The sequence below is a fragment of the Callithrix jacchus genome, chromosome 14 (genome assembly GCF_049354715.1).
Source record: "Callithrix jacchus isolate 240 chromosome 14, calJac240_pri, whole genome shotgun sequence".
Classification (NCBI taxonomy): domain Eukaryota; kingdom Metazoa; phylum Chordata; class Mammalia; order Primates; family Cebidae; genus Callithrix; species Callithrix jacchus.
The window spans coordinates 21,761,843-21,781,942 of record NC_133515.1 but is presented as its reverse complement, the minus strand read 5'-3'; the positions used below and the strand labels follow the sequence as shown (position 1 = coordinate 21,781,942).

General features: G+C 41.0%; 2 pseudogenes; one reads left to right on the top strand and one right to left on the bottom strand.

Annotated features, from left to right (window-relative positions):
• Positions 1-374: 374 nt before the first annotated feature.
• On the bottom strand, positions 375-6,805 carry LOC100412896 (histone-lysine N-methyltransferase EZH2-like; annotated as a pseudogene).
• LOC103787839 (DNA annealing helicase and endonuclease ZRANB3 pseudogene) lies at positions 2,247-5,368 on the top strand (annotated as a pseudogene).
• Positions 6,806-20,100: the final 13,295 nt, after the last annotated feature.

Sequence of the window (20,100 nt, the reverse complement as noted above, 5' to 3'; positions counted from 1 at the left end):
AGAAAGGACTAGCCAGATATGTGCCACTGTGTCAATAGCAGTGATCATTTGGTGGTGGAATTACAGAAGATTTTGAGCATTTTGTTTGTGCTTTTCTTCATTTAAAAAAATTTCATTTTTTTTTGACAAGTTCAAGTATTCTTTATTCAAAGTTGAAAAATGTACCATACTGTATTATTGCAAAAATTCACTGGTACAAAACAGTTTGCAGCTGATGAGAAGGCAATAAAAAGTTGATTTTTAAACTCATTACTACAAATTATTCTTACAGTCCTTTGAAAATTTAAAATTTCAAACTGCATTTTCTTTTTCTAAATTGCCCACAGTACTCAAGGTTCCTGAGGCTAAGGCAGCGGTTTCAGAGAGGAGGGGGGAGGAGATAGCAGATGTCAAGGGATTTCCATTTCTCTTTTGATGCGGAAATACTTCAGGGCATCAGCCTGACTGTATCTGTAATCAAAAAACAGCTCTTCACCAGTCTGGATGGCTCTCTTGGCAAAAACACCTAGCCTGTGATCACCATTAACCATCAGAACTTTTGCATAGCAGTTTGGATTTACCGAATGATTTGCAAAACGAATTTTGTTACCCTTGCGGGTTGCATCCACCACAAAATCATTGTTCAAGTTGAACAGAAAGCTGCGCATGCATTTATCATACACTTTCCCTCTTCTGTCAGCTTCATCTTGAGAAATAATCTCTCCACAGTATTCTGAGATGAATTCATTTTTCTGCACAGGATCTTTGATAAAAATCCCCCAGCCTGCCACATCAGATGGTGCCAGCAATAAATGCTTTTTGGAGCCCCAATGAATACTGCAGTTCTTACAAGACACATTTTTACTGTCCCAATGGTCAGCAGCTCCACAAGTAAGACTGAGGTCAGGGTCACACTCTCAGACAGCCGATAGCATGGGCACTGCTTGATGTTGCACTGTGCTTTGCAGTGGCATCCCAGAAAGCGGTTTTGACACTCTGAACTACATTCAAAAAACTTTTCACAAAAATTTTGTGCTATCACACAAGGGCACGAACTGTCACAAGGCTGCCGTGGATGATCACAGGGTTGATAGTTGTAAACATGGTTAGAGGAGCCATCCTTTTTCAGCTGTATTTTTCTGCAGTGTGCAGCCCACAACCTGTTTTCCTTTTCTTTTTCCTTGGAGGAGTGTCCACATCCTCAGCGGGAGCTGGAGCTATGATGCTAGATTCTTTGACTCTAAATTCATACACCTGTCTACATGTTTTGGTCCCAATTAACCTAGCAATGGCACAGAAATTGTCATAGTAAGTGCCAGTGAGGACTCTAAACATTGAGGCTTCAGCACCACTCCACATTCTCAGGAGGCTCAATATTTGGCTTCATCTTTGTTGGTGTTTGACACCGAGAATTTGCTTCAGAGGAGCTCGAAGTTTCATCTTTCTTCTCTTCTTCTTCTTTATCATTGTTCTCTCCCCCTGTTTCAGTCCCTGCTTCCCTATCACTGTCCGTATCATTTGATTCCAGCACATTAAAGGTGGGGGTGCTGGGCCTGCTACTGTAATCGGGAAGCTGTCCTCTTTTGCGGCCTCCTGGGCATTTTGGTGGAGTCTTTATCCACTCAGCAGTGAGAGCAGCAGCAAACTCTTTTGCTCCCTCCAAACGCTGGTAACGCTGTGGTCCACAAGGTTTGTTGTCTAGAGCTGTTTCTGTGTTCTTCTGCTTATAAGTGTTGGGTGTTGCATGAAAAGGATGTAGGAAGCAGTCATATTTAAAACATCGCCTACAGACAAGCCTATGAAAGGAGTGTAAGCTTTGCTCTCTCTGATCAGATTTAGCGTTTGGCCCATCTATGATGGGGGTACATTCAGGAGGAAGCGCGCCTGGGAGCTGCTGTTCCGTGAGTTCTTTATATTTTTCCTTTAGTTCTTCTGCTGTGCCCTTATCTGGAAACATTGACAAAATGGCTTCAAAATTTTTATCAGAAGGAAATTTCCGAGGTGGGTGACTTTCTTTATCATCTCGGTGATCTTCCAGATCTTTCTGCTTTTCTTCTCTATCTTCAGGATCATCTCCATTATCATCATCGTCATCATCATTATATTGACCAAGGGCATTCACCAACTCCACAAAAATTTTATCATTTATAAACCCACATTCTCTATCCCCAGTATTATAGTACTTTTCCATCATAATTTTTTATTAGTTCTTCAATGAAAGTACCATCCTGAAGGACAGCCATTTTGCCCACTTGTAAAAGAGCCACCTTTTCCCATGAGTTGGAGCCTAAGGATCATCATGCCTAGGGTTCATAACATAATAAAGTCTCTTACATCTCAGATCTCTTGTTTGACAAGTGACTCTGATAAACTGCTGGATTTTTTGCCTGACAGACTAAGAGCAAAGCTGCTTCCATTCCAGAAAGATGGCATCATTTTTGCTCTCCAAAGAAATGGCAGGTGTATGGTGGCTGATGAAATGGGTCTAGGAAAGACAATCCAGGCAATTGCAGTTGCTTACTTCTATAAAGAGGAATGGCCTCTGTTAATAGTGGTCCCCTCATCTCTGAGGTACCCTTGGACAGAAGAAATTGAGAAATGGATCCCAGAGCTAAGTCCAGAAGAAATCAATGTTATTCAGAATAAAACTGATGTTAGGAGAATATCAACCAGTAAAGTGACAGTTCTGGGTTATGGTCTCTTAACCACGGATGCAGAGACTTTGATAGATGCACTGAATAATCAGAAGTTCAAAGTAGTTATAGTGGATGAATCACACTACATGAAATCCAGAAATGCAACTCGAAGCAAGATTTTATTGCCAGTAGTACAGAAAGCCAGACGAGCCATTCTTCTTACAGGAACACCAGCTTTAGGAAGGCCTGAAGAGCTTTTCATGCAGATTGAAGCTCTCTTTCCACAAAAATTTGGAAGTTGGACCGACTATGCAAAAAGATACTGTAATGCGCACATCAGATATTTTGGTAAAAGACCTCAGTGGGATTGTAGAGGGGCATCAAATCTTAAGGAACTTCACCAGCTATTAAGTGACATAATGATTAGAAGATTAAAGACTGAAGTTTTAACCCAGCTGCCCCCTAAAATCAGACAGCGTATTCCATTTGATCTTCTATCAGCAGCAGCCAAGGAGTTGAATACCAGCTTTGAAGAGTGGAAAAAATTAATGAGAACGCCAAATTCAAGTGCCATGGAGATAGTCATGGGGTTGATAACTCGCATGTTTAAACAAACTGCTATTGCCAAGGCAGGTGCTGTAAAGGATTATATTAAGATGATGCTTCAGAATGATTCGCTTAAATTTCTGGTTTTTGCTCACCATTTAAGCATGCTCCAAGCTTGCACAGAAGCAGTCATCAAAAATAAGACTCGTTACATTAGGATAGATGGAAGTGTTTCATCTTCAGAAAGAATACATCTGGTTAATCAGCTTCAAAAGGATCCTGACACTCGTGTGGCTATCCTAAGCATTCAGGCTGCTGGCCAGGGATTAACATTTACTGCAGCAAGTCATGTTGTTTTTGCTGAGTTGTATTGGGACCCTGGACATATAAAACAAGCAGAAGACCGAGCTCACAGAATTGGCCAGTGCAGTTCTGTGAATATTCACTACCTTATTGCAAATGGAACTCTAGACACCCTTATGTGGGGAATGTTGAATCACAAGGCTCAAGTTACAGGGAGCACACTGAATGGTAGGAAGGAAAAAATTCAGGCTGAGGAAGATGATAAGGAAAAATGGGATTTCCTGCAGTTTGCTGAAGCTCGGACTCCAAATGACAGTTCTGAAGAGTTAAGGAAGGAAGCTTTGTTCAGTCATTTTGAAAAAGAAAAACAACATGATATTCGATCATTTCTTTTACCACAACCTAAAAAAAGACAGTTGATGACCTCCTGTTATAAATCAAAGAATTTCCAGGAGGAAAATACTATAGTGTCATCAGAACCTACAAAAATAGCTGCAAGAGATATCATCGATTATGAAAGTGATGTTGAACCTGAAACTAAAAGATTGAAATTGGTTACCACGGACGACCACTACAGTCCCTCAGAAGAAACACCATCTCAGTCCAGACAAATCAGAACTCCACTCATGGAAAGTGTCCAGGAGACCAAGGCCCAGTCAACCACCCCAACCTTTCCTGTAGAGGGCTGGCATTGTAGTTTCTGCACCTATATCAATAATTCAGTGTTACGTTATTGTGAAATGTGTGAGAATCCTCAAGGCAGTGCTGATCGCCTCAACCATATCCAGGATAAAAACAAAAATGAGAAGCACGATTCTCTGAAAGATACCTCTGAAGTTCAAACTATCTTAGACTGTGAAAAACAAGTCCTTGAACAGTCAGAACCTGACCAGTTGGCTGACAGCAGGGAAGAAACATTAAAAATTGAGAAAGAAGACAGACTTACACCCCAGCCAGGTAATGAACAGTTGAAGAGTTCAGACACTTTGCCAGTGTATGACACCTTAATGTTTTGTGCAAGTAGGAATACTGACCGGATTCACCTCTATACTAAGGATGGAAAACAGATGAGCTGTAATTTCATTCCTCCAGATATAAAATTAGACCTTTGGGAAGATTTACCAGCAAGCTTTCAGCTGAAACAAAATCGCTCTCTGATGATACATAACCAAAGAAGATGTTGCTATAGCTTCAGTGGACAAAGTGAGGAATGCTGGGGGCCATGTTCGTCTGATCACAAAGGAGTCCAGACCATGGGATCCTTTTACAAAAACTTTCTGGAAGATGGAGCCTGTGTCCCATTTCTAAGTCCAGACACAGTCCAGGCTGATCCCACTGGGAAGGCTTCTACATCCAAAGGCTATTTACAAGCTGTGGATAATGAAGGAAATCCACTTTGCCTTCACTGTCAGCAACCCACTTGCCAAACTAAGCAAGCGTGTAAAGCAAACGCTTGGGATTCATGGTTTTGCTCTCTGAAATGTCAGGAAGAGTTTTGGATTCGATCTAATAACAGTTACCTGCGAGCCAAAGTATTTGAAACTGAACATGGTGTGTATCAGCTCTGTAATGTGAATGCACAAGAACTCTTTTTACGTCTGAGGGATGCCCCTAAAAGTCAGAGGAAAAATCTTCTGGATGCTACCTGGACTTCAAAGCTCCCATTAGAACAGCTAAATGAAATGATAAGAAACCCAGGGGAAGGACATTTCTGGCAGGTGGATCACATCAAGCCAGTGTACAGGGGAGGAGGACAGTGTTCCCTGGACAACCTGCAGACTCTCTGCACAGTCTGTCATAAAGAGTGAACTGCCAGACAAGCTAAGGAAAGAAGCGAGGTGAGAAGACAATCTCTAGCATCAAAGCATGGATCAGACATCACATGATTTTTGGTAAAGAAGTAAAGTAGAAAAATATTTGAATGAATGACATATGGTTTACATGTGGAATAATTTAATACAAAATTTTTCCATGTTTAATACATTGAGAGTAAAAATTTTCAGAACAAAAATCAGGAATTCAAATTCTGTTGTACTAATTACTTTTAGTGTTAAATACATTTTGAAAGTATTTAACAGAAATTCAGATATGATACTAAACATTTCTGTGGTCTTTCTGATTTGATGCAGACTAGCAATTATGTTTCAGCAATGTTTTGTTAAGCTCTTTATCCCTAATATGCCTAATCACTGTATTGTGCATAGACTGTGTTTAAAAATGTACTCTCGATTACCTGAAAAATGCTTCTGGATTAGTATTGGTTTTGGACAGTCATAGGTATGAATGGAACATTGCAAAACTTTATGGGAAATTTCAGAGGCAAATCATTATTCAGGAGTTATGGGCCAAGCATGACCAGCCTTCTTAGGATTCAAGAGAGATTGTCCACTAAATACCTCCAGAATGACCTTGGGGTACACATTTTGGGTGTTTCCTTCCTTGCTTTATTTCTTAGCCAGTCATCTTTATCAAAAATATCCTTTTCAAAATGAGGTACCTAACACTAATGGTGTTTGTGGACAATTCGGAAGTTCTGTGTAAAGCAATTTTTAAAACTATTAAATAACTGAAACCATAAAATGTAAAATGCCACTTAAGCTTTATTTATTTATTTATTTATTTATTTATTTTTTTAGTATGTGTGCTGCCAAAGTGAGCACAAGTCTGGTTTTTTAGATCTTTTTTTTAAAAAAATTAATAAAACTAGGCTTATTGTCAAAATATTCTTTATGTTCTGGTTCTCATATTCTCCTTTTAAAACCCTGTGTTATTAAAGATATCTTTCTGGTACTTCTTTTAAAATGAGTGATGATGATAAAACACTTTATAGTAAGGCATAACCAGATGATTATATGCATTTAAAAGTACAATGATAATATTAAAATGTAATTGACATAAAAAAAAAAAAAAAAAAGAAAGTACCATCCTGGTCTAACACTTCATCTCCCATATAAGGAACACTATGTAAAACAGTTTCATCTTCCACCATAAAATTCTGCTGTAGGGAAGACCAAGAATACATTATGGGTACTGAAGCAACTGCATTCAGAGTCTTTAATGGGATAACTTGTGTTGGAAAATCCAAGTCACTGGTCACCGAACAAGAAGTCAGGATGTGCACAGGCTGTATCCTTCGCTGTTTCCATTCTTGGTTTAAGATTTCCGTTCTTTCCAAAATTTTCTGACGATTGGAACTAAACATACTCTACTTCATCAGTTCGTCTGAACCTCTTGAGCTGTTTCAGTCGCATGTACTCTGATTTTACATGCTTCCGCCAACAAACCGGTCCCTTCTCAGATTTCTTCCCAGTCTGGCCGATGATTATTCTTCTTCCCGTGCGTCGCTCTCGCGCGCCGCTGCCGCCGCCGGGGCTCCACTGCCTTCTGTGTCCCACCGGGTGTCCGATGCGACCGGACCGAGCGCCAAAATCCATTTTTTAAAAATTTCTGGCCGGGCGCGGTGGGATTATACCAGCACTTTGGGAGGCCGAGGCGGGTGGATCACGAGGTCAAGAGATCGAGACCATCCTGGTCAACAAGGTGAAACTCAGTCTCTACTAAAAATACAAAAATTAGCTGGGCATGGTGGTGCCTGCCTGTAGTCCCAGCTACTCGGGAGGCTGAGGCAGGAGAATTGCTTGAACCCAGAAGGCGGAGGTTGTGGTGAGCCGAGATAGTGCCATTGCACTCCAGTCTGGGTAACAACAGCGAAACTCCGTCTCAAAAAAAAAAAAAAAATCTACAACAAACATATATAATTTCTGGTGTCTTAAGAAAAACATAAAAAAATTAAAAACACTAAAAAATTTTAAAATATCTCCTTCAATTTGTAAGAAAGTTTTATAAGGAGATTTTCCTCTGGGCCTCAGTTCTTGGAAACATTCTCTCTGGGCTCCATTGGACTCCTCGGCAGCTTTTTGGGTAGTAGGTGCCTTTGGAAAAGTCCTTCTCATCTGGCCCTTTCCAAGCAAATCTGGTGAACAGAATTGGCTCTATGCTCAGCAATGCCTAATACCGTTGATCCAGGGCCTAGGACTCATTCCTTCATTACCAGCCACTTGCATTGTCTTAAAGCAAGTCTTTCTTAATTTAATTTGGCATTTCCTGTCCCAGCTTTTTAGTTTCTTTAAACAAAGTCTTTAGAAAACTCCCAGGAGATGCCTATAGTCGCTTCCTTTTAAAACATTTTGGATTTCTTTCCCTAGTCTAACCATTTCTTCAGGGCAGGAGTTAAGTCCCTTTTACTGCATTCCTATGAAGATGGTGATTCAAGAGGCACGGCGCCTGTCGCTTTGTGAAGCAATCCATTCTGCAGATGGACAGCTCTGTTACTAGAATGTTCTTTATTCTGGGGAGTCACTATTTTGATGTCCTCTGTGAGTCTCATCTGCTTATTCCATCTGTTTATGCCCTTGAAGATGCACGAGTCTGACACAATGAGGGAGCCCTTTGAAATCTGATGGCATCTCTTATGTGTCCCCGAGTCTTCACCAACTGCTCCTCCCAGAGCTTGTTTTTTAAGCCCCTTGTGAAGCTGATTGCTTTTCTCCAGGCAGCTCAGTTTTCCCCAGTTTGCCCCGGTGGTCCTGAAATATGACTGGCTCCTGAATACTCCAGGTGTGAAGGAGAGTGTGGAGTGGCCTTTCTACTTGTCATGGTCTGGGTTTTAAGTTGCTCTCCAATAGAGCAGAGGTGACTTTCCCAGTGAACCACATTTCCCCCGCTCTAAATCCTTAGCAATTTTGTCTCCAGAGGCAAGACCTGACCAAACCATTTGTGTTGATGATTGAATCAAGAATTACTGAGGAGATGACAGTAGTGCCCCCTCATCTGAGGAGGACCCGTTCCAAGCCCCTCAGTGAATGCCTGAAACTGTGGATAGTACCCAACCCTATATATCTATGATTTTCCTATACATTCCTATGATAATATTTAATTTATAAATTAGGCAAAGAGAAAATAATAATAATGAAATAGGACAATTATAACAATATACTGTAAATAAAAATTATCTGAATGTGGTCTCTTACTCAAAATTATCTCCTTTTTTTGAATAAGAGACCACATTCAGATAATTTTTTGAATTTATTGCCAAGGCTCTAGTGCAGTGGTTGGTGCAATCACAGCTCCCTGATGCCTCAACCTCCTGGAACCAAGTGATCCTCCCACTTCAGCCCTCTGAGTAGCTGGGACGATAGGCATGCACCACCGTGCCTGGTTGATTTTGTTTATCTTTTTGTAGAGAGAGGAGGTCTCACTATGTTGCCCAAGCTGGTTTTGAACATCTGGGCCTAAGCAAGCCTCCTGCCTTGGCTTCCAAAGTATTGGGATTACAAAAGTGAGCCACCATGCCTGGCCCAAAATTATCTTACTGTTCTATACCCACCCTTCTTCTTGTGATGATGTGAGTTGATCCAATTCCTCCTTGATGAGATAAAGTGAGGTGACTGATGTGGGCACTGTGATGTAGTGTTAGGCTGATATTGGCCTGACGATATGTCAGAAGGAGGGTCATCTGCTTTGGTGATCCTGGATCATAGAGTCACGATTGGACGTTAGGAGCAGACGATGTCAATGACTAATGATAAGCTGGACAGGCGGGATGGTGGCACACGTTTTATCACACTACTCAGATGGAGCGCAATTTAAAACTTATGAATTATTTTTGGAATTTTTCATTAATATTTTCGAACTGCAGTTGACTGTGGGTAACTGAAACCATGAAAAGTGAAACCGTGGAAAAGCTAGGGAGTACTGTATTGTGGAACTTTAACTCTATTCAGTAGGGGAACAGAATTCACAATTGTGGGCCCCTGAGAAGTCCTTGCATCTGTAGTGATCCAATTGTTTCATTTCTCATTGTAGCGAGAACTTGGCTTTGGAGTCAAAAAGACTGATGTTTTCTATCATTCTAAATGGGGGCAGCTACACTCTCCTCAAGAAGTAGTTCTGAAAATTTAACAAAATGTGAATTTTTCGATAAAAAAGAAATACTAAAAAATATTCAGTTTGTCTTCCTTTGTGTCTGATCTACTCCATAAAATACTTGGAAATATATTTCTCTCATAGAAATGTCACTGATCTTTGTAATTTTGATTATCCACAAACCGTGGCAAACTAGCTATTTCAGTGTTCCTATTTTACAGATAAGAAAATGGAGCCCATGGCAAGTTAAGTGAGTTACTCATGGCTGCTTAACTAATATTTTACTAGGTGATAGAGCAGAATCAGAGCCCGAGTCACCTCCTTATCAATGCCCCGCCTTGTCTTTGCACCTTCCTGCTTCTTTATGTAGGTGCCTGTTGGCACATACACATACAACATTGCCAATAATAAATGGCATAGTTTAACCCAGTGGAACTTCCAGTTTGTAAAAAATTCCACTTACTGTAAATGATTGACCAATTAAGGAACTAGTATTTTCTCTATCCTTCACACTGTTTTGGATGCCAAAAAGGATACAAATGTAACTTGAGACTCTCTGGGCCTCATTTTATACCTGTTGGCATGTCCAAAATTAAAAAGACTGACCACACCAAGGACTGGTGAGGATGTGGAAGAAGGGGAACTTTCATACACTGCCAGTGGGGATGTAAAATGGAACAATCCCTTTGGGAAACAGTTTGACAGTTTCTTAAAGAGTTAGACATCTATTTACCATGTGACTTAGCCCTTCCATGGCTAGGTCTTTACCCAAGAGAAATGAAAGCCTGTGCTTGTACAAATACCTATACCAGAATGTGCATAGCAACCTTATTTGTCATTGCTAAAAACTGAGAAAAGTCAACATTCAAGAGTGAATGGATATGGTCTATCCATGCAGTGGTATCCTACTCAGCAAGAAAAAGCAATGGGCCAAGGATACGCACAGCCATAAGCATGAATCTTGACATAATTGGGCCAAAAGAAGCCATACACGAAGGAGTATATACTATATCATTTTATTTATATAAAATTCTGGAAATGTAAATGAGCCCATGGGGACAGAATGCATCAGTAGTTGTCTGATTTAGGTGGTAGGGAGTGGGGAGAGAGGGGTTACCAAGGGGCTTGAGGAAGCTTGGGACTGATGGATATGTTCATTATTTTGACTGTAGTGATAATTTCACTGGTGTATACATTTGTCAAAATTATCAAATTGCATATTTAAATTTGTGTAGTTTTTTTAATGTTAGTCGTACCTCAGTAGTTGTTAAAAGACTATACTGGCTTGGTGCAGTGACTCATGCCTATAATCTCAACATGTTGGGAGGCTGAGGCCAGAGGATCACTTGAGCCCAGGAGTTCGAGACCAGCCTAGGCAACACAGGGAGACCCAGTCTCTACCAAAAATAATAATACAAAAAAAATTAGCTGGGCATGGTAGCATGTACCTGTTGTCCCAGACACTTGAGAAGCTGAGGCAGGAGGATCACTTGAGCTGAGGTCAAGGCTGTACTGAGCCATGATCATGCCACTGCACTCTAGACTGGGTGACAGAGTGGGACCCTGTCTTTAAAAAAGATAAGAGAGACTCTCTGGACCTCATGACTGTGTGGATGTAAAGGAATTATAGTAACAGTAATTCCAGTTTCCCTAGTTCCTGTTGCCTTCTTACCAAGAACTTGGAGCTGCCTGCAAGTCTCAGCCTGGCACATCTCTGAGTCCTCAGAGGCCATCTTACATGAAAATTGGTCTAGTAGCTACAGTCCCCCAGGCACTGTTCGTGCTGTTGCTGACAGCACATTGTCCATGAAGCTTCATGAGGGCCCCAGCAATGGCCCTGCTGCTGCTGACCAGAGGAGAATGCTGATGTCCACTCTGGAGGCCTGTCTCTCCTCTGAGGACCCATGTGTATGTTATAAGATCTGTGATCAGGCCAGGTGTGGTGGCTCACACCTGTAATCCCAGCACTTTGGGAGGCCTAGGTGGGTGGATCATGAGGTCAAGAGATCGAGACCATCCTGGTCAACATGGCGAAACCCCATCTCTACTAAAAATACAAAAAATTAGCTGGGCATGGTGGTGCGTGCCTGTAATCCCAGCTACTCAGGAAGCTGAGGCAGGAGAATTGCTTGAACCCAGGAGGCGGAGGTTGCAGTGAGCCAAGATCACGCCATTGCACTCCAGCCTGGGTAACAAGAGCGGAACTCTGTCTCAAAAAAAAAAAAAAAAAGAAAAAGAAAAAACCTGTGATCATTCTGCATTCATGTAGGAAGAAGGACATCCCCCTGGTACTCTCTGTGTCTTGGGCACTTTTTTATACTCACATTGAAAATAACTTTTTTCACAGTGAAAATAACTCCTCTACGCCTCTTTCTCTGTGACCTCCTGTGGTTAAGCAGACACCTGCTAAAGAAACGTGCTGTGCTGTTTTCTCACACCCCATTCCTCTGGCACATTCTCCCCACTCTTGCATGCAGATCTGTTCATACCCATACATGACTTCCTGCTCTTTGCCTTGTCAGATCACCTTACACATCCAAACGAGTCTATGCTAGCTTGGGCATGAGGCCTCAGCTGAGCATTCCTGCCCCACAGTGGGGCCAGGTCTCCATAGCAGCTTTCCCAGCATGTACCACATATAAAAGAATTTTCCATTTCCCAGTGCCTCTTCTTGGGCTCCAACTTAAAGGAGGAAGAGCCAGAAGGAGGGGAAAGAGGGGAAGAAAGAGTGAAGGATGGACCTGCTGCCCTTCTCCAGAGCTATAGGTTGGAGAAAAATTGAATGGGATGTGGGATTGATCTTTTTCTTCTTTTCTCATCCCCCATCTCAAGTCTCATCATGACATTCGCCCAAACATACAAGTTAAAAAATGAGCATAATGAACATCTGCAAACTCATTTTCCAGAAGTTTTAATTTTTGAATGTAAGTTTTGGGTGGATGAACTTGGAATGAGTTTTAATTATTAAAACAAGACTGATTTTTATCTTTTTAAAAAAAATCCAGTTAAAAAATAATGGTATTATTATTTTGCGTGTTTTTAAAAAAAAGATCCAAGTTCTACATGTAAACAGTCAAATCGTTTTATAAAATTTGTTGCAAAAAATGATCATATTCTTGCCCCCATCTCTACCTTCCTATCTAGTGTTTAGTACTTGTTTCTTAATGACATGCTTTTATTGTTACTTCTTGAATTTTGAGTTTTAGGTATTAACAATTATCTTTGGAAAATGAGGATTTAGGTTCTTTGTTCTGCCCCAGTCTATACCACACACATTCACATTTCCTACCTCCTGGTCTTTCTAATGCAATTGTATCTTCATTTTCTTAGATCAGTAATCAGTGCTTGTATTATTATGAATATATGTTATTCAGATCCGAACCATTTAGGAAACCAGGTACTTTTCTTTGTCTTTTCCCCCCATTTGCTTAGTTTCCTATGTACTTATTACGAAGGCTGGATATAGTTTATGTTTGTGGTCCTCTTTAAGAAAACAAATGTAAAATTATAAATACAAAATTAGGTACAGGGTTTTGGAAAGGACTCTTGCAGATGAAGTGTTCTGAAATTTAAGTTTGATTAGCTTCACAGTAAATCCACCTCTGATTATTATTAATTCCACTTTAAACTTTTCAGTAATTATTTAAATCTCCTCTTAAGACATTCAGATGTATTAGGCAGTTTCTTTTTATCTTAGGAACAAAAATTCCTAGCCCTCTCTGACCCTGCTCCAAGTTGGACTGGTGGCTCCTTGTTGCTGTGTCCATTTTCATCCTGGGATCTCCCTTCACCATCAGGATTCCCTTCACCTAATTTCTGCCTTGGATTTTTCTTCTTGTTTCCCTTCAGTGGCCTCTTGGGAAAGATGTCTGGGAAGAACTATTTTCTTCAGAAACTTTGCGTATCTGACAATATCTTTATCCTATCCTGACATTTGGTAGATCAGCTAGGTATAGAATTCTAAGTTGGAATTAATTTTCCTTCCTGATTTTTAAGACATTGCTCCATTTTCTTCTAGCTTCCAATATTGCTGTGAGAAGTCTGACACCATTCAAATGCCTGATTCTTTCCATGTGACTGTTATTTTCTGTCTGGAATGTTGTAGGATTGTCTCTTCATCCCCAGTGTTCTTAAATTTCATTGATGCATGTTTTTCTTCATTCATTATTTTAGGCACTCAATGGGCCATTTAATGGAAAACCTCGTGTTCTTCAAGTTCTGCAAACTTTATTATTTCCTTTTTTACTGTTTTTTTCTCTTATCTCTTTCTCTGGAAAAATTCTTTTCTTTTGTCTCTTTCTGGTCTGTTTTCAGCTCTGAGTCTCTTAGAGCTGCTGTCTAATATTCCTATTAACTTTACCTCATTTACTAAGTCTTTATCCTTTTGCTTTACTTTCTGAGAGACTTACTTGACCTTATCTCCCAACTCTTTTATTGAATTTCATTTTTCTTACTATATATATTTTTACTTTGAATACAGTTCTCTCTTCCTCACATATTCCCCCATAGTATTTTGCCTTTATTTGATGGTTCTACTATCTTATTACTCTAGAGATGTTCATAATAGTTTTAAAATTTTTATTTATTTCTATTTTCAAAACAGTGTCTCACTCTGTCACTCAGGCTGGAGTGCAGTGCTGTGATCATGGATCACTGCAGCCTTGATCTCTGGGCTCAAGCTATCCTCCTACCTCAGCCCCCCAACTAGCTGAGGCCACAGGCATGTGTCACCATACCCAGCTAATTTTTAAATTGTTAATAAAGATGAAGTCTTGCTATGTTGCCCAGGATGGTCTTGACCTCCTGGGTTCAAGCAATCCTCCTGCTTCAGCCTCCCAAAGTGTTGGGGATACAGGTGTGAGCCACTGCACCTGATCTTTTTTTAAAGTTTTCTTCTCTTTACCCAGTCTCTTTTTCCCCATCTGCTTTTTTGGGTTGTTTTGTTTTGATCTCTATCTTGCTAGAAACTTTCTGCAGATGTTTAGTAATATTAGATTTTTGAGAGTGGGCAACTAAAAAGCTGATTGGAAACTCTCAATACATGTGTGAGGCTTGTTGGTTGTGTGTCAAGGCCAATGGATTTGGGAACCCCTAATATTAATATAGGGCTGATTCCCTGGGGAAGGCTCTTTCAATCTCCTGCCTGGAGGATAAAGGCCTGGCTACCAGCCTTCTGCAGGTAATATGAGGGAGAAAGCCTGGAATTTTCAGCACCATGATTTTCAAAATTATCCTTTCAATGATCATCTTATTTTTAGTAATCTCCTACCTTAACATTCTGTTTTCTGCTAGTATTGGAAAGATGATCTGAAAATCTAACCATTTATTTTTCCCCTGTTAATATCATTTTTATCATTACTCAAAAGTTAAATAATTATCATGCTGTTCTCCAATTAGCAACAAATGAGAATTTTCTCACAGCTCCTCTAGCATTTTAAAATAATAGATTTATTGAGCCCAGGAGGTCAAGGCTGCAGTGAGCTGTGATTTCACCACTATACTGGGTGACAGAGCAAAACCCTGTCAAAAAAAATTTTAAAGAACAGCTTTACTAACCTAAAAGAGACATATAATAAACAGAGCACATATTTAAATTGTGCTACTTATATTTTGATATAACCTTGTGAAAGCATCAACACAATCAAGATAGTAAACATATTTATCACCTCCTGATACAGTTTGGGTCTGTGTCCCCATCCAAATCTCATGTTGAATAGTAATTTCCAAAGCTGAGGGAGGGGCTTGGTGGGAGGTGATTGAATTGTGGGGGTGTACTTCCCCCTTGCTGTTCTCTAGATACTGAATGAGTTCTCATGAGCTCCCCTTTGCTGGCTCTCTCCCCTGCTGCCATGTGAACATGTGCTTGCTTACTCTTTGCCCTTCTGCCATGATTGTGTTTCCTGAGCCCTCCCTAACCATGCCGGCTGTACAGCCTACAGAACTGTGAGTCAGTTAAATCTCTTTTCTTCATAAATTACCCAGTCTCAGGTAGCTCTTTGTAGCAGTGTGAGAAGAGACTATATACCTCCTAAGTTACCTCAAGCTTCTTTGTAATTCCTTCTCCTCTCCTCCTTCATTGCCAAGTAAACAATCATCTGTTTTCTGTCACTATAGATTAGTTTACATTTCCTGATTTTTTTTTTCGAGACAAGGTCTCACTCTGTTGCCCAGGCTAGAGTGCAGTGGTGTGATAATAGCTCATTGCAGCCTTGAATTCCTAGGCTCAAGTGGTCCTCCCACTTCAGCCTCCTGAGTAGCTGGGACTGCAGGTGTACACCACCACACCTGGCTTACATTTTTCTTTTTTTTTAAATAGAAATAAGTCTTACTATGTTTTTCAAGCTGGTCTTGAACTCCTTGTCTCAAGCAATCCTGCCTCATTGGCTTCCCAAATTGTTGAGATTACAGGTGTGAGCCATAACTCTTGTCTTAGTTTACATTTTCTAGAGTTTTATATAAATGGAAACATGCAGAATGTATTTTTTGGGGTGTGTGTGGAGAATTATCTCTATTTCTTAACCAGCTTTCGTGCAATCTTTTTTTATTTTACCATCCCTGCAATCCCAATCCCAAAGGCACTAGATGCCGATTGGTTCTCAACTTCTCCACTGCTCACTTAGGATCAGCTACCATTTACCCAACTGTTTTCCAGCCTTCAAATTATTTTTTCTTTTTTTCTTAAAGATACTTCTATGTGAGACTCAGAACTCTGGAATTGCTACTGCAAATACAAACTTGGTGATGTGAATGCCAGGGAATTGCCTGACTGATCAAAGAAATGTATCCCTTTCTCCCTCACTGTTGCTGTCTTCTCATGTGTTCTTCCCATCCTTGTGGAGTTGTGTATTTAATAATCCCTTTAATGTTTTAATGTTTCAATGGAGTTTGGCGAAAAGTACAGAAATAGGTACAGGGGTGCATAGCTGTTATTTTTTTCTGGGCTCTGAGACCGTTCATATATGCAACTTATTTATCAAAAAGTTCTGCAGTGGCCTGAGATGTCAGGGGGTTCTGACAGAGCATGTTTGAAGACAGTTACTGGAAAAAAATGCCATCTCTGGTTTGTGCTTCAGTAAGTTCAGATGACCCAATATATTGTTTACTGTGGCATTCAGTAAAAAAAAGTAGCTTCCCCTCCCTTTCTCCTTTCCTGCTTCTACTGCAGCAGCTGCTTTGGGAAACTACTCAGGAGAGCATGCCAGCCCATGGGTAAGGGAGAGGTCTTGCAGAGATAAAAGCGATGCTCCCACTCAATGCAGGATGGTGTGGAGGTCAAGAGGGGTATGTCTGGTGTCACTTAGGAAAGGGCCTTCCTGGCAGGGAAGAGAAAGGAGGGGAGAGAGAGAGGGAGTTGAAGATGAGTTGCTGAATACAGGGATTCCAGGGCCTGGGGCCAGGAAGAGAACTTTGGGAGGTGTGACCCTCCAGGGCACCAGCTGATGAGGAACAGCTTGAAGTCCAGGGAGGACTATTTTTGGTGGCCAGGTAGAAAATACCTTTCTCACACAGGGAGGCCACAAGGCTGATGAGCTGGGGGATTGGAGGGACATTCCTAGGACAGGCTTGGGAAGCAGGCTCAAGTAGGGACTGTAAGGTTCTTGTTGAGTCTTTTTCATTCCTGGTCTTAGAAAATAGAATCCAAGGCCTCCTGAGAGTGGAGGGTGGATTAGTAGGAGGGCAGATTGGGCTTAGGCCCAGGACACCCGTAAAACCACTGTCCAGCTGTCTCTCAAGGACTCTGCTGAGGTCACTCCAAGGGTGATTCTTAGCCTTGCTAGACAGTACTGACAGAGGGAATTGTATTACAGCACCCACCTCCTTCTCTTTCGATGAAAAGTTAAAGGTTATCATTTCCTCTGGCAAAGGAAGTTCCACAAATATTCCATTTCCAGTCTTAGAAACAGCAAAGCATCAAGCGATTGCATACTCCCTGTGCTGGGGAATTATTAAGGAAGTTGGGGCAGAGTTCCGGTGGAGACAAAGTGAATTCAGAGCGATTAGTCAGTAGCAGTAGCAGTAGCTGCAACAGAAACCAGAATTTCCCCACACGTGTCCCAGGTTCTCATTTGCCAACTCAGTCTCTAAGTATTTTTATTGACAGAAAAAAAAAATAGTTGTGAGTGAAAGAATTTATTTTTTCAGAACCGAGCCTCCACCCATTTTGTGTTTAAAGACCTATCTCTCTTAACCTTTCCCTGGGATGGCAGATACAAATGTTCCTGATGTCATTGCCAAAAAAGAAGAACCAGTGGGTATATTGTATGCCTGAGTCCAGCTATTTGTCACAATTGACAGAGATGATTGCCATGTGTGTAGACATTCTGCAGACTGTGTGCTAAACCTAACCTGCCACTTCCAAGAAGTGGGTGAGGAATGTCCATGGTTCTGGGGAGTCCTACCCCAATTGGGGGCAGGCATTCCAAAGTTCATTTTCTGTCGATGGGAGGGTTGATGGTCAAACGACAGCATGGCAGTAACTAGTCTGTACTGGAGCCCGGGAGAGTTATATGCGGAATTCTCATGTTATTCATTTCCCCATGTGAATAGCTGTGGTGTGAGGTCCAAGGTTAGGGACTTTCTACCGTAAATGAGGGAACAAAAGTCTCCTACCAGGCTGAGACGTTTCTGTTATAAAGAGGCTTTTTTTTCGGCGTGAGAGGAGGTGGGCAAGTGGACTAATGTGTTATTTCCTCACGCTTCATTTTAAAATGTAGACATCATACCCAGGAGAGGTGGCATGGTGAGTCAGAGGGGGATTAGACGAACCAGTCTGGAAAGCTGAAGAAGGTCAAGTTCAGGGCACTCGGACTATTGCATTCAGTGGGGTGAAAGGGAGATGCCTGAAAGGAGGGGAACACTATACTGCTTGTTCTCCTTGAGCCTCGATTTCCTCATCTAAAAATAGGGTCATTTACTCACAGAACATTTATTTAACTTGTACTGGGCACTGTGCCAGGAGCTGAACTAAAAATTAAATTCACTCCTGTGAGCTGCTCTGAAGGCTAAAATGTGAAGTATGTAAAAATACCCAAGTGCTGTACACATGTAGCTATTCAATGACTGTGGGCATTCCAGGAGATTTTAATTATCTTTTTTTTTTCTTTCTCGTTAGTGAGAAGTTTTCTCTCAGTGTGCTAAAAAAGAATTTATGGTGTTGGTTGTTATTATTGTCGTCATTGTAACTGTCTATTTCACCTGCTTTTTGTTGCTTTCAGCCCACTCCAGGGCTGTCACCTAGGCCACTTCTTATCCCCTAAATAACCAGGGAGACAAAGCACTTTCTTAAGAGATGGATCCAGAAGAACAATGCTGGCTTTCTCTAGGGAAAGGGGATGGGGGAAGTAGAGATAAGAAGGGAATTGGCCAAGATGAATGTACAGAGCCTCCTCATGATTTTATAACACAGCAGGATTAGATACAAAATGGGACAACAGCATCATCTGTTTTTATAACTGGAAAGGACCTAGTCTGCAATCTATCAAGGAGGAAAGAAAGGAAGAGAGGCCAAGGCAGCATTTTTGGGTATGAGGTTTCATTCTCGTTTTGTGGCCAAATCACAGTGTGACTGGGACAAGACACTGCCCTTCTCTAAGCCTCCACTTTCTTTTTCATCTTAAGAGAGTGGGAATAGTAGAGTAAAAGTAGTTATTTATCAAACACCTGGTATTTTGGAGCCATTTTTACAAGGGGGTTGGGAGTTGATCAATTTGCTTTATCACCCCTAGGATTAAATCCAACCACTATACTGTGGCATTCCCAGACTCTAGTCTAATCTCCTGCACTAGCCATGCCCCATGCCACTCTGGTCGTATCTGTTATTGCCCCTTGCACTTGCCCCCTTTACCTTTGCTTTCTGACCTACCATACATCTATCAGTTGAAATTCTCATTTTCCAGGGCCTTGCTTAAATTTCATCTCATCCGTGAGAACTCTCTAGAACCTCTCGAGCCAGAGTTTGTTTATTTCCTTTTGTAGCCAAGGGACTGGGTTTGTGACCTCTCTCATGTGACTTAATATTGAGGCCAAATGTCCTTAGACCTCACCAGCCAGAGAGATGAGCATCTGTGGAATGCAGGCTTCTGCCTGGACTTGCTGATGCAGGGCTTCTGCCTTCCTCCAGGGTCTCTCCTGCTGTTTTAGGAATTTCCCCCACGGCAGAGTCCATGAGCTCAGGATCAAGTTCATCCATGTTTTTACTTCTTCTCCTCTCCAAATGGCCTTGTTGAACTCTGAGAGTCCTAAAGTTGCTCCGCAGTTTGTGGGGTAAGTGGAAAGGGGCTTTCAAAAGTTGTGCTGTTGTTTCTCACCCCAATAGCATGAAACACAAAGATGCTTACAAAGAGCTGCCTTGCTGTCTAGTCCCAGCTTCTCTCTCTTGAGGCTTTAAAACCAATCCCCTAGGTTGAGCTGGACTGGATTGTATCGCATCTTCATTATCAGTCTAATCTCTTTCTGCTCTCTAGAGAAGATATTATGTATGTGTGTATGTATGTGTAAAATATAATATCTGTATATAGAACATATATTGTTATATTTATATACATACACAATACATTCATATATATAATATATGTATATATAGTCATATATAGAATGTATGTAGTGATCAAAGTTGGAATCAAACTATACCTTTTATAATTTGCTTTAATTTGCATCTAATACTGAAAAATGAATATTTAACCATACCATAAGATATTCTTCAATGTAATTT